Raw genomic sequence first — 11,846 nt, forward strand, 5'->3', positions numbered from 1 at the left:
ATGTTGCAAATCATGTTTACAAATGCTGTTAAACTGAGAATAGCATTAAGAACTTCCAATGTCCTCAAAAATATACTATTTGTCTTTCACCTATGTTTTAATTAGTGAAGCAGGATACTTTCACTGCAGTTTTCAGGTGGGTTTAAGTTACCTCAGCCCCGCAAAATAAGGTAGGACCTGATTGTAATAGGCCAGTGACTGTATTTCCAAGGTGACATTTCTGACTAAACCTTTGCATCATTAAGGCAATCACCAATTGATGCACAAATGCTGCAGAGGAGGTTCTACCCTAAGAAATACTGCAAAGTATCAGACACTTTGGAAAAACAGTCTATTTTTAACATGGAAGAGAGATGGAACCCAAGACCCACCAGTTGCTGTTGAGTTGCCTTCTGATCACTCAGCAGTAACAAGAGGGGCAAAATGGTCTCTCCAGACCCTTCCTCCAGCTCTGGGTCCCATTTCTTTCCTTTCTGACACCTTTGCTTCTCACAACATGAGCAACCAGGTAGGTCTCTACATGGCTAATTTTATTTTAGCCATGCTGCTGAGCAGCCCAGTTAGCTTAGGGAGGAAACTTCACTCTGGAGGCCACTTCAATTCATGACACCTCTGGTGCTGCTGACACAAAATGCTACCTGTGAAGGCCCTATGTATAACATCTCTGCTGACAGCTGCCAGCCCATTCCTCTTGGTTTAGCTGCCACCTCTACTTGACTGAAATGAGTTGAGGGATACTACTCCACCACACGTTTAAAATATTAAAAAGTGGAAAAAACACTGTTTCTCAATACTGTAGCCCCAAGCCAGGAGCTCTCTCCTACAAAATACTTTCACAGTGAGGACAGAAGAAATGGGTTAAATTTTTAGCTGCTTTGTCACTGAAATTGAAAGATGTTTTTTCTGAACTAAAGCAGGCATCTTCATTAGTCTTTTGTAGCTGAAGACAACCCTATAGGGCACAATGCAGACTACCCATAGGTTGACACTGATATGAAAGGCAATGTAAAATCAAATTTTTTATTGATCTTCCAGTGGGCACTTTTTAAACGCTGGGTTTAGCATTGGTGTGTATTTAAGGATTTATATCAGATGTGAACCTGTCCCAGTTTTTACCTCTGCAAAATCTGTAATTCTTTTGGAAGAATATCTTCTCATATCTAACAAGCTGAACTCCCAGCATGAGTTCAGAACACAAATCTGGCTTTGAACACAACTGTTTCATCATGGCTTTTGGGTGTATCAAGAGGCAATCAAGACTGGAAAAAGTCTTCTTAACTGAAGACATGCCTCACTTATTATATTCCTTGGAATATATGGAAAGCTTAAACTTTCCATGGTTGCTTTGTGTCTGCTCATGGTAACTATGGTTTGAGAGTCAAGTCTGTTCTGACATTTTGCAGTTTGGGAAAGAAATCCAGGACAGTATGCACTTCTGCTAGTGTCAAAGAGGAAGTACTGACCTGAATATAAATGCAGATAGGAATGGAGGTACTGGAATGAGCTGGGAAAACAGCCAAAAGCCAAAAACAGCTATGTGTTCTATATGTTACAGATAGCATATGCCAGCAAAGTGTTGTCATTGCTAGTCACAGGTCACATATTGCCAAAGGACTGTGATGGTGAAAGAAAAGCAAAGGCCCATCTGCAGAGCCAGAAGCTAGTACAGAGCACTCATTGCTTTCTTTGTGGGTTACTTACACACTAAGCATGCTTAGAGACCCAGACAGATGGACATCTGTTGACACTTGTGGTTTTTATTCTGTCTCCTGTATCATCATAGTCAGGCACCAATTTAGCGTTTCCAAGTGAGATTGTTGCATCGAAGTTAAGCCTCGTGTTGCTCTGTGGCCAGCTCTTCTCATCTCTAGAGTACAGGAAAGAGCAGCCCTACTTCTCCATAATGTTATTGCAAAATGATACCATCATGGGTCTGAGCTTGCTATTACAAGTAACTTTGAGTTTAATCTCTGTTAATTTTTTCTCTTGAAAGGGTCACCAACAGGCCACAGTATTTCATATAATTTTCTCTTGTTTGGTTTTATTGTTACTGTGTTTAAAGCCTCAAAAGCATGCATTTCTTTGTCCGTGGTGTAGTTTTTCTATCCTTGAATTCCAGTGATCCTTTGTGATACCCAAGCACTCTTAAGCATTAAGATTAGCTAATAGGAAAATCATACTAACTGCTTTTCAGTGCTTATGCAAACCAAAGAGAATAGAAGTGAAACAGAGATTCAGTGGCTGAATGTCGTAAGGCCCTGATTTACCTCCCAATTACCACTAACAGAAAATTGCAGTTGCTGGGAATGAAAAGCCTGTGGACCTTGACAGCATGTGCACAATGCTGTTTGTAGACAACAGCCTCATAATAGCTGACCTTGAGGAACTCTGCTGGGTCTATAGCTTTGCTTCTCTCCTAATGCGTCATGTAAACAACAGCAGCTGACAAAACCAATGCAAAAGAGAGGGAGGAGGAAAAGTTTAACTGGATTTAAAAAAAATTCCAAAGATGGTCAAAGAAATTTAATCTGTTAAATAATTGTGTAGGTACTGCCTGCACCCATCTCCCACTGACTTTAGCTTCTTCTGTGGTGAGCAAGCACTGTTGATATCAACCAAATGACCTATGAGACGTATTCTCCTCTGACTCAGCAAACTGAACAGTAGCAACTAATCACCATTCAGCTCATGTTAAATAGAGTTCTTTATTTAATTTTGGTACAGATTTCAGGGTTTTCTGAGTGATATCTCTGACAAATTAGCAGCTAAAACATAGGTTCTCTATATCATCGGCAAAGGATCTACGCTATCAGCAGCTAGCCCATTTTCAGAAAGATAGTCTGAGGCAGGAAAAGAAAGCTTCTTCTGTGGGTTTAGATTCCTGCGAGATTCTCTAAGCTTGCCCTGCTTTCACCTCCTGCCCAGCTCTCTGCCACAGACCTGCCTCCCTAATTCCTAGGTAGCACCTTTATTGCCACATGCCATCTGCCCTGCCATAGCTATGGCTCTGATACTTCATAATTCACTGTGGCCTTGCCCAGGCCAAAACCTTTCTTACAGCTACAGACAGATTTTGCTCTCTTAGTTGATTTTGTCTGGCTGTTGATTTATCCAAGTACTTGCAACACATTGTTTTATGCTACATTTATTTTCCCACTTACCATTTCTGCTTATCAAGCCTGCTTGAGCTGAAGCAGTGCTACTAGCATTGCCAGCAAGACAATTCCATGATGGATTTATGTCTATGAACATGATATGGTATTTTATTACCCAAGGTCAGTCTGAGCAGTCTCCATGGGGATCTGTCTTTTCCATTTGGAGGTATGACTGCAGGTGCCAAAATTTCCTTCAGCTAGATTTCTTGCATAATGAATGAGCATGCCAATACTGTTCCTTTCCATAGGAGATGTCATGGTTTGTAATGTCAGCTGTCCAATACTTAGGGTCAACATTAACCATGTTAATGATTAGTGGGTACAATACAAAAACAAACCAAAACATTCACTCCCAAAGCACTTACATTTGTCCTCTTACTAATGAGTTGCCAAATCTCGCTGCTCTTAGCGGTATAGTGTAATACTGAAAGCCAAGTGTAAGGGTGCTTGTAGGGAAATCTGACAGATGATGAAGTCTGACTAAGACAACAAGCTGGGAAGGCACTCAACCCCTGTTTTCACAGAATTAAGGAAATGCCTGTCTCCAAGACAGACAAAGCTAGCTTTTATATGTTCAGCATTTTCAAGGTTTGAATTTTGGTAATGGCTTGTTTTGTGCTGCACTGTGGAAAAAAGATAACCATTATGTTTACCAGTGTCCCCTGAAACTAAATCATTAGCTGATATAAAGAAATGTTCAACATTCCTATTACATTGTATTTGAAAGGGAATAATTTGTTAACTCAGTAGTTGATCAAACCATGGAAAAATGTCTGCTAAATCATTATGTCTTGTGATCTTCATGTTTGCTAGGATAGTAGGAGTAAAAACATATTTTAGCATATTTAATCCATTTTGCAGTCATAATATTTTTGCTCATTCTAGTAACAGCAAAGGAATTCTAGAAAGGCAGTGACCTGGGAAATTTTATAGTTAGCATTTTGTGACCTTTATCTCAACAGCTTTTTAAAATGAAGATTAAAGAAATAATTAGACACTGGAATTAAATGTAACTTTCAAATGTTCTTGAAGCCTAAAATAGCTGCTAAGGAAAGCAATGTTGAAGTTTGGGATTACAAGCTATTTAATGGAAGACAATAACTTACTACATCAGAAAAATCACCCCCCTCTGGTGCTCTGATCAAGAACTGATTTTTTCTTCTTTGTTAGCAGCAGTAAGAATATCTTCTTACCTCGTAAGAGAAGTGGTTCAGATCTCTATTGTAGTGATTGTCTTTTCATGAGTAGGAGGGTTAACAGATCACTAAACTACAGAAATATACTCCTGCTGCTACTGACTTTCCTGTGAGGCCTGTCTTCAGCTTGGTTACTTGTATGAGATATTGTACTGTCCTGCTGTACAGAAATGTGAGGATAATTTGGGGTGATCAGGTAGTACAGTGATGGAGAAGCCATATGGAGATACCAAATGTTTTGGGATGCAAAGTAGATTTTACTGGAGAAGCTTTGTGTTGGGGCTCCTTTTGCCTTGCATCTCATGCAGTTAGATTCCCAGAATGCTAAATACATGCAAATTACTGCAATCTTGATTTGGCAGTATCCTGCATCTCCTTTTCACCAGTTGCCAACAAAGTGATAAAACCATGTTGAAAACTGTTTAACATTCAGAACACTACCACAAGTATGAAGGAACAAACAGCACTGGACTTGAAAGATTCTCAGGAACAAAATTTTTCAATTGACAGTGCTTTACTCATTGTGGAGAAATCAGAATTGTTTTTTTTCAAGTTAATTATGTGTTCTTAAGGAAAGCTATTTCAGTTAGAACATAATTTTCAGGAGTAATATTCTCAACGGTTTCCTTCCATCACTCATGCTACTTTTATAGTAGCATTAAATATCTCCTGTTGAAGCCCATAATACTTCAGCAGCTGCTCACTTTGAAATGAAAAAAAAAATCCCTACTGACTTGGGATGGCATAAACATGTTTAAAAACTTTTTATTTATAAAAAAGACTGAAAGACCTCTGTTTGTCTCATTCTTCTCAAGTAGTGCTAGCCAAAAATATTTCAATGCAATGCTTTTCAGTCAGAGAATATTACTCCAAGGAAATTACACCATTTAGTGGAATTGCATTCAATAGTGTCAAACTCATAGGAGAAACCAGCAGCAATCACGATACACACACAGAGCACATTCCAGACAACAGCTTGCCTCAAGATATGTAGCCACCTGATAATTGTAAAAAACTGGGCCAGATCACGCATCTGGATTAAGCATTATTACATGTGATAGCCTGAATAGTAGGTGATTACCTGCCTGGGAACCAAAGTGTCCAGGTGAAGTTCTGCTCAAGTATTCTTGAGTAGAATAGCTCAAGAGTATTCTGCTCAAGAAAGAAAGAAAGAAAGAAAGAGGAAGGAAAGAGAAGCCCTCAATAAAACTCATGAAGTGATATGACTGACTCATTGCTTTAAAAGCCAGGTGGGGGAAAATTCAAGCCCACATTCAGACACCTATATATGGACACATTAAATTTAAATGCTCAGGTATGAGACAAATATATAGGTTTTCATTGAAGTCAGCAGAGATCTAATTCACCATACTTTTGCACCCATAAAGGTGCCTGTTGACAGTTGAGATGCTCTAGGATATTCAAGACATCCACAGGTATGATAAATTTGATATAGGACCTACAGAACACCTGCACCTTGATGGAACAGCTTGAGGCCATGCATTTTTGATGAGCATTGCCATCAGTAGTTTTCAATCAATACATGCAATGGAATTCTCAGAATCTGGTATTTAATCAAATGTATGTAGCTGCTCCAAGATAAGCTGAACAACTCTCTGGAGTTGTGCTTGGTTGGTTTGTTTTTTTTTTAAATGAAATTGTAGTGATAAAGTGAGCCAATACTTCCGTTTAGTAATACTGCTACTTTACAAAAATACTGTGTAGATGGTCGATACCTAAGCCTCCCTGTGAGAACTAGGTGAGACCAGAGCTTTGCTGGTTCTTCCTACCAGCCTACTTGGGCAACAAATGATTGAGTAAAATCATTGTCTTTACCCACAGGTTTGATAGAACAACATTGTAATTTCATTCAAATCAGTGCAGGCAGTTTCTATCTATAAGATCTGTCAGTAAAATACTGCCTTTATTTCCAGGACTTCCAGACATGCAGTGGGAAGGAGCATCATCATGAGCTCATCTTGAAGCACCCAAGAAGTTTTGCTTGCATGGTCATATTTTCCCAAGGCCATTTAAAGTAGCATTGAGATTACTGACCTACAAAGACATTTGTGGGCTAAGGAGAAAATAAAGCCAAAACTTACTATAGTACTAGTATAGGGTTTTACATAGGAATGTGAAATTGCTGTGAAGAGGTTTCCATGTTTATACAGTAAATTGAAGTACAGTCCAAGAAGGATGTGGAAAAAAACCTTTATTCTGCCTTATCAATTATTAATTTTAGCTGGGCCAGAAAGTGACTGAGTGGAGAAGGGGAAACAGGAGAAGCATGTGTTTCACTGGGTAGGAAGAGAATAGGATGAACAGTTTGCAGCAGTGATATTGATTCCTGGCCTCCCCATCCTGCTGGTATTTACTCTTCCCCCAGCATATTTCTCAAATCTTTAATATATATTCTTCAGTGTAAGAAAATATTAGAAATCCCTCTCCTTAATTTTTAGGCAAGTATATTATATTTGGAAAGTATAACTGGGAAAGATATTATAAGTCAGTAAGTCTCATTATGACCTGACCAAAATTTAGACACATTTGAAAACTCTGGTCTGAGAACACTAGCTGTTTGGGAAAAATTATTGAGTTTTAAAATTAAAGCATGCTTCTCTCTTCTTTAGAAGGGACAAATGCAATGAGGAGAAAACTCTCCAGTGTTATCTAAACAGGGGTATTATCTAAACAATCCAGTATTATCTAAACAAGAGCCAGTGGAGACCACTTCAAAAAGGTTATAAAAACAACTTTAGGAGGACGGGTAAAGAGCAAGAATAAGCCAGAAAATGTAGGAAAACTATTTCTAGGCACCACAGCCTTACAGTTTACTAGAGCAAATAATGTTTGTAAAAGGAATAGAAGCTTTCTTGGACATACACTGACTCCAAGAAAGATGCATATGTTGTAACACAGAAAGTCTTGCAGATCACAGATACATTTTGCTCATAGGTGCTGAATGGCTCCAAAATAAAGGAAAAATGTCACAAACAAAGGCATGGCAAAAATTGCTTGCTGTGTTCTTCAGACTTGTATAGTTCTGAAATGGGTGGAGTTCCTAATTTGGTGGCACATTTACTTAGGAAGAAAGCAAAATAACTGCTTTAACTGAACACTAAAATCTCACAGAACAACGTAGAATGTTAACTTTCAAATAGTGGGGTGCTGCAGCATAAAACATCACTTGTTTGGAATTAAAAATCTCTTAGCTCTATTTCTTCCAGTTCAGCCCACATATAACACAAATGGAACAGCTTTAGCTTCCCAAGAGGAACTGTCTGACATAATTGTAATTCAGCATGTGTCTACTGCCAACATCTGAGGCAATGCCAGACATAGTCACCTTAGGAGACTGGCAAAGAACAACTAGGAATGCAACTTCCTGATTTGAGGGAAATCTAGCAATGGTGGAGTACAGTATAATTAAAATTAGAATCAGCAACAAAGTAAATTCTGATCAGTAAAGACCATCCCTTTTCTGTACATATTACATCAGACTGTCACTGAAAGTAAGTCTTCTTTCCCATGAAAATAAACTCTGTTCTCTTTGCCTCAACAGAATTCTGTTCCCATCTGCACAGAGCAGTCTAAACCCAGATATAATGCTTGGATAGTTTGTACCCTTGTGAGATATTCTGCATTTTATACAAATTAAGAATTGTCCTTGCTACTCTGGAACAGGATGAACCTCTTTTCCTATCTTGTTTCCTTTGTAGAGAAAGCACTAATCATGTAATTGTCATCTCTAGGTAGGACAAATGGTTTAAGTGATGAGTTTCTGCAAAATGTAGCAAAGCCTGAAGAAAATTAAATCTGTAATCATTCATCCAAGCTCACTATAAAACAAACAAACAAAACCAGTGACCTAACGCACACACATGCAAAATAAGTCAAATTCCTGCAATAAAAATACAAGAGTCTTGTTTGGCTTGATAACACAATGGCTCCCTCTGCAGGGTGACACATCTCATCTGGATATAAAATGGTCTTGCTATGTAACTGATGTATATCTCAAGCTGTTTCCAATGGAAGACAAATTCTCAGGATCAGTGAATCCTGTGTTCAGATGCAACTGTGTGTTTTGTGCAAAATAAATGTATTATGTATTAGATTGAAAGTAAGTGCTGTCTCACTTAAACATCATTCTCTCAAAAAATTTTTGTATGTGCCAGTTCTGTTCCCTTTCCCACTGCTAAATCCATGACGACCTCACAAATCTCTTTGCAATACAACAGAGATCTCAAATATGTTATGTTTCCCTCTTTACTTAGCAGAGTCCACACATTTGAGGCCTTCTTTCATAAAAGAACAAAATATTGATGAAAGAATGTAAAATCTGGTTAAAAATATACACAGAAAAAAATAAAAATAGGGAAGGGACAACACTCAGAAAAACAACAATGCTTAGTTACACTGAAAATTCTATTTCTAAGAAAAATAAGTATCTAGAAAAAGAAAGGAAGGCATGGTTATCAACCTTTATGATACTTCAAAACTTCAACGTAATTTCTGTTTCTGTTCATTGTCTTTTAGAGATTCTTCCTTTCAAGAAAGGGAATGAAATCTTGAAATCAGAGGACGGAATTGAACAAACACTCCAGAAAGGAGATATGGTCAATCAAAAATTAAATTGAAAAATCCCAAAAATCTGAAATGGAGTAACTACAACCAATTGTACTGAGTTGAAATGTGGTGAAGGGAAAAGGACCAAATCTTCCCCAAATTAATCACCTTGAAATCCCTAAAATCAGGAAAGAAAGGAAAACAAAGAGACAGAAGAGAAACAGAAGAATTGAAATTGCAAAAGAAAAAAAAAAAAAAAGAAACCACCTGATAGGTGAAAACAAGAAAAGCCAGTGGGATGACCTGAAGCGCAGGAATATGGCCCAAAGCTTGCCCAATTGACCCTCATTGAAATCGCAAGATTTCATTCCCTTTCCTGCTTCATGCCAAGTCCGGTGCTAATAACGTGCCTTCTCATGTGTACCAAATATTAATTTAATTTCTTCTTCAGATTTAACACGTTACAAGTTTTTATTTTATATAAATCTGGTCTGGGGAGAGCAAGAAAGAGCATTCTTTATGTTTGAGCTGGATAGATGGAATGCAGAGCCAGGTCAGAGCAGCAGGCAAGGCAACCTTGGGCATCAGGCAATTGGAACTCAAAGGCTGCAGCACTTGCCTGAGGCAGAAGAAAATGGAGATCAGTTGTGGGCTTCTCCCTGCTGCTTGTCTTCCCAGTTTTGCTGCCACAGAGAGAGGGACGCAAGTGCCAGGCTAACCCCAAGGGGCCGCCTGCTGCCAATCCTAAGTAGCAGCAGGAACAGGCATTCCCATCCTCTGGGACAGTTCCAGCCTCACCCTCCTCCTTTTTTCTTTCATGAGAAACGACAACACTCCTTAACTGTGGTGACACAGACTTACAAAATACCTGAATGCAGATATTTTCAAACTGAGATGTTTGCACATACATCAAATATGAGCTTATGAAATCGTCCACCATCATAGCCAGATTTTTCTCATCTCTTACCTCTGGATATTAGACAGGCAAATTCTGTTATTGAGCTGAAGGTTGTTTATATAAGTCAAGAATAAATATTCTTAAAAGCTGCTCTTTCTGGGTGGTTTAGCACAGTATAGTGGTTGCATATCCATTTCACTTAGCTGATGCAGTATTCTAGCAGGAAACATCAGCAGGAGACCACTGTTATGCAGGGCACAAGCAAAAAGGGTGTGCTTGTGAATACTGATCTCCTGACTGAGGTAATCACTGTGATAAAAAAAAAAAAAGTCAATAGTATAAGGCCCCACTCTTCTGCATGAAGTTAGATACATTCAGCACAAACCTAGTTTCTTCCAGGAGCTGAAAAAGGAAGAAGGTCACATGGTTGTGGAGCAGATCTGTTGCCATCCAACAGTTTCTTGACTCCATGGGATCCAGCACAGCAGCAGAAGCCCCAGGTAAGCCAGTGGGCATGGCTTCACAGGATTCATGACAGCCTCAAAACACAGGGTGAGAGGGAACCCCTTCCCCAGCATGAAGGAGATGCTGAAATGCGTCCCAGCTGTACTGACACACCAGGTGCTGGGAGGCAGCAAGTAAACTGAGGCTTCTGCATTTGCAAATTAAAAATGGCATTTTAGCTAAATCATTATATGTATTTTTCTATTAATGCACAAAATCAATTAAACATCCTTAAGAGAAATTAATTGGCTCTGAGGTTATCATGGTACTCACCACACCCATAATTTCCCTTTGCATGACAGGATCATGAATGCTCTTACCAACTTGTTTATTAAAATCTTCATTAATTATATACACTGCTTATCCCTTCTTATCCTTTTGTCCTTCCCACTTTCTCCTTCTCCTATTTCTTAGTCTGCAGTTCTGTTACTCAATAAACAACTAATTGTTCAAATGCTAATTCTAACCATTGTCCATTGCCTGTAATAGGAGAGAAAGGCCCAGCATCAGTTTTCTATCAGTGTTTCTATCCACACTGTTATAAATTTTCCTGTTGTGACAACACCAGAATACACCAAAGATGGATTTTTAATTTTTTAAAAAGATGATGAAACTGTGAATAACCTGATGCTACTCAAAGACTGACAGTTACAACACTTAAATTCTGTAGCAGGGTGTGATTTTTGAAACAGTGCTGCAGTAAGTATAGGAAATAGTTATATTTAAAAGATGAGCAAATAGGACTGCAGCACACTAACTTCACAGAGCCACACTTACAAAGCCCATGACAGGCTACAAGAAAAAGTTACCACCAACAGTTCAAAAAACTTACTTTAAGGTTGCAAATTCAGCCTACAGCCCCAGGGACACTGACACTCAAAAAGGCATTGCAAGGGCATCACAGCAGGGTGCCCACATTGCCAGCTCCACATTTTCTAATCTCTTAATGAAAACTCTTCATTTCATGAAAGGAAATGAAATCTCGCAATTTCAATGATTATCATTTCACGAAGTTTCAGTCATTCTATTCAATTCCATTCCGTTTTCACTTCATTTCAGAATTTAATTTTTTTTCACACTAACCTTTTAGCAATCTTGGGGCTGTAGCTGAAATGTCCATCCCCATTTATGGCCCTAAAATGCGAGGTGTGAAAGCAGCAATGTTGTGCCCCTGCCATAATCCTCTTGTCATGCATTTTCCAGCCCCAGTGTCCCTGGAGCTCTAGGCTCTTTTTCTCTCTTAACCCCAATTCTAGGCATAATAGCATCTTGTTGCTGTGGCTGAGGTTCTGATCACCATGGGAGGTACAGATTAGAAAGATGTAGAAGCAGGAAAGTTGGTGCCCTGCCAGGATTGCCCTGGCATGCCTTTTCCAGCCCCAGTTTTCCTGGAGCTGTATGCTCTGCAGCTCTCTGAACCCCAACCTGAACCCTAATGGCAACTTGTCACTGCTGCTGTGATCCCCATCACCGTGGCTGGCCCAGATTCCAAAAGTGTAGAGTGAGCAATCTCAGTACCCTGCTGTG

This window comes from Vidua chalybeata, chromosome 3, assembly GCF_026979565.1.
Source record: "Vidua chalybeata isolate OUT-0048 chromosome 3, bVidCha1 merged haplotype, whole genome shotgun sequence".
Lineage (NCBI taxonomy): Eukaryota > Metazoa > Chordata > Aves > Passeriformes > Viduidae > Vidua > Vidua chalybeata.